At 38.5% G+C, this 3283-nt stretch overlaps 1 long non-coding RNA gene across 1 annotated transcript; it reads left to right on the top strand.

Annotated features, from left to right (window-relative positions):
• The first annotated feature begins 425 nt into the window (after positions 1–425).
• On the top strand, positions 426–2650 carry LOC122043455. The gene is made up of 2 exons (XR_006129506.1): positions 426–930; positions 2452–2650. It is a non-coding gene; the product is annotated as an uncharacterized LOC122043455 (long non-coding RNA).
• The last annotated feature ends 633 nt before the right edge of the window (positions 2651–3283 follow it).

The following is a 3283-nucleotide window of genomic DNA, read 5'->3' as shown; positions in this document are numbered from 1 at the left end:
ACAACATCATACTGATGAAGAAGTAACTTGGGAGCTTGAAGAAAAGATTCAAGCTCAATACCCTCACTTGTGTACTTAAGGTATGTGTAGTTCTCTTCAGTACTTAACTGATAGAACATGGTGTTGAATACTTATCACAGTTAAGTAGAAAATTTAGGGACCAAATTTTTATTAATGAGAGAGAATGTTAAATACGACAAATAAATAATTAAGGTTAAATAAGATATTAGCTCAGAATTTTTTGAAAATTTAAACAAAGACCATATGCCACATTTTTAGAGGATGGATCCATAGGACTAGGGAAAGCTTGTTTAGAATATCTATTAAGTGTGAGTGAATAATAACATGGTGAGGTTACTTATAGATTAATTAAATCCTATATATAAATACTTGTGAGATTGTTGTGCCCTAACTTTCTCTTTTTCCCTGATTCCTCTCACGCCGCCCACTCTCTTCCCCTCTCCCATGCGATCGCCGCCGACTCACTATCCTCGTCGCGTGGTGCCGCCCCTTCAACGGTGCTGGCCCCCAGCCATCGCTGCTAGCCGCGACCAGCGTTGTGGCTACCATGGTCGGCCAATCTCATCACCGATCGCGGGCTCGTGCGTCTCAGCCGCTGCGAGCAGCCATCAGCCGCAACAATCCACCATCAACTGTCGTGAGTGAACGTCAGCCAGCCATCGTCGCGTCGTTCTCTTCCCCGATCTCCACCGACAGAGGCTTGAAACATTGCAGGGGAGAAATTTGTTGACTCATCTAGCGCCACCATTGGTTGTGGCTGTCTGCCCAGATTTCTTCAATTCCTCAAATTCCTGCGCCATCACCAGCTGCTGAGAGAAGAGCACTTGTGTTGCCTATGGTAAAACATCCCTTTGTAGTAAGATTACTGGTTGCAGAGCTTCCAAAAGATGGATCTAGCCACAAGTTTAGGTAACGATTTGTTTAGATGTTAATTAGGTTAAATTACATATTAATGGATAGAGTGATTAATAAGATGTGGAATGAGTGGTTGATTGTTGAGTGGGTTGATTGAATCCGATTGATTATGAATAACTTAGAAGATCCATTCTCTATGATGGATAGTAGCATTAGTTTGAGGATGTTAATTGGAACCAGATTGTGTTAAATAGGTTGATTAACCTTTAGGTAGTGGGTTGATTGGATTGATTTAACTTGGGCCTCCTTAATCAGGAAGGGGATAGGGTGTTTATTTGGTCCTAACATTAATCATTGCGTAGTATTTTATTTTGATGTCTACCCTATGTTACTTCGAGAGTTAGACCATTGATTGCTTGATCTTATTTTTTAGTCTAGTTATAGACTTACGTTTGTGCATTTATATTATAGTATGGGTATATACTTAGACTCGTGCCTACAGGTTGTTGAAATCATCTGTAGTATAGTTGTTATTTGTGGGAAGTCATATAGGGTAGTGAGATTATACCTACCTATATTTGATGGAAATCACTCCCTATCAGAGGGATAACATATCCCATTGGGCTATTTTCTTCGGATCAATATCTAGGACTACTTGGTCTTGATCCTATTATTTATTATAGGTATGATGATACCATGGAGTTCAAGGAGATATTATGATTAGATGGCTAGGATTCCCTTGGATTGAGACTGTTACTATTGTACTTGTTGTGAACTTAGACACATTATTAGACTTATTACTAAATGCATGTCTATGCATTTGAACTGTCCATTAGATCAGATAGTGATATTGAACTATCGCACGTAGTCCGTAGCTAGATAGCTGAGTATTCTATTAGACTCCTTGCTAATTGTTTGGGCTTGGGACTATATACTAGTGAGACCATACCATAGTGTAGCTATCAGAACTTACTCTTGGATGTGATTGTCAATGCTGACTTAGCATTTTTTTTTTTTGGTTTGTACACTTACATATCTTGTCTGCCCACGGGGTCATCCGTGGTAGAGCGTTCTCTCGCAGACAGTGACTATTTATATATCCTATCTGGCCACGGGACCATCCGTGGTAGAGCGTTCTCCTGCAGTTAGTGGCTAGGGAGCTAGATAGCTACCTCGTCCTGTCCGCTCACGGGATCATCCAAGGTAGAGTGTACTCCCGCGGACAGTGACTAGTTATATACCCTGACTATCTACGAGACCCATTCGTGATAGTATGTTACACTAATCAGGACTGGCTGTATGTTTGTTATATGCTAGTTATGTATTTGTTCGTGCAGGTTGGAGGTACAACGTGTACTCCCAAATTATTGATTTCATTTGGTTGAGCAGGTTAAGAGGGTTATCATATTGGTTATGCTTTGATTAGTAGGCGATTATAGTGTTGTTTTTACTTTTGTAGTAAGTATTTTCCTGAGACTGCCTTTTTATCTCCTTATGTTATTATCATGCACTATCTTTTTGTATCCGCGGAGTATGTTATACTCACTACCCCTTGCTTTCCCCTTGTGTTTCCAGGTTAGTGGGTAGATGACATGTCGTGTCACTCAGAGGTCCTGGCTACCGATCTCACGTTACATCGAGAGTTTTTATTTATGCTATTACTCTTACTCGTATTTTGGCTTTCCGAAATAGTTCATGTGTTGTATAACTTATGTGTGGATTTCTTAACTTGTAGTGTCTTTTTTTTTCTATATGTATTTGTTGAGTTAAGTCGTACCGGTATGCAACCCAGCCTAGTTCTTATTTTACGTGGTTGTGTTTATTTTCAGCCGTGTGGGCTGTATATATTATCTTGTATTGCCTTGTGGCCATATACCCATGTTTCATATGAAGTCATAAGGGGGAGATGTTGTTCGTTTATTGGGCAGAGACTAGGGGTGGGCATAATTCGGTTCAAACCGGAAAAACCAACCGAACCGGAAAATTTCAGTTTTTTTTGTTCGGTTTTTTCGGTGTTTCGGCCGGTTTCGGTTTAAATTTTTTAAAATTCGGTTATTCGGTTCGGTTTACGGTTTTGACTACCAAAAAAACCGAAAAAACCGAACCGACCGTATTATACTTAAAACATTATTTTTATGGTTATTGGATCATACAAGTGGATTAGTTTCCAATCATTTATAATATAATAGCATAATCAAATTATATATTTATATTTACTTAATGTTACCGGATAACAAAATTTTAGTATTACTTTAAATTCATAATTATTTTAATAAATTGATACTTTTTCTTTGTCTCTAAACTAATATTTGTAGTAGCACAAAATCAATTTAATTCATTGTATAAATCGTATATAACCGACCGTATAAATCGGATCGTATTACAATAAAAATCGGACCGAACCGTA

The sequence above is a fragment of the Zingiber officinale genome, chromosome 2A (genome assembly GCF_018446385.1).
Source record: "Zingiber officinale cultivar Zhangliang chromosome 2A, Zo_v1.1, whole genome shotgun sequence".
NCBI classification, from domain to species: Eukaryota; Viridiplantae; Streptophyta; class Magnoliopsida; order Zingiberales; family Zingiberaceae; genus Zingiber; species Zingiber officinale.
This window is presented reverse-complemented; position numbering and strand designations above follow the sequence as displayed.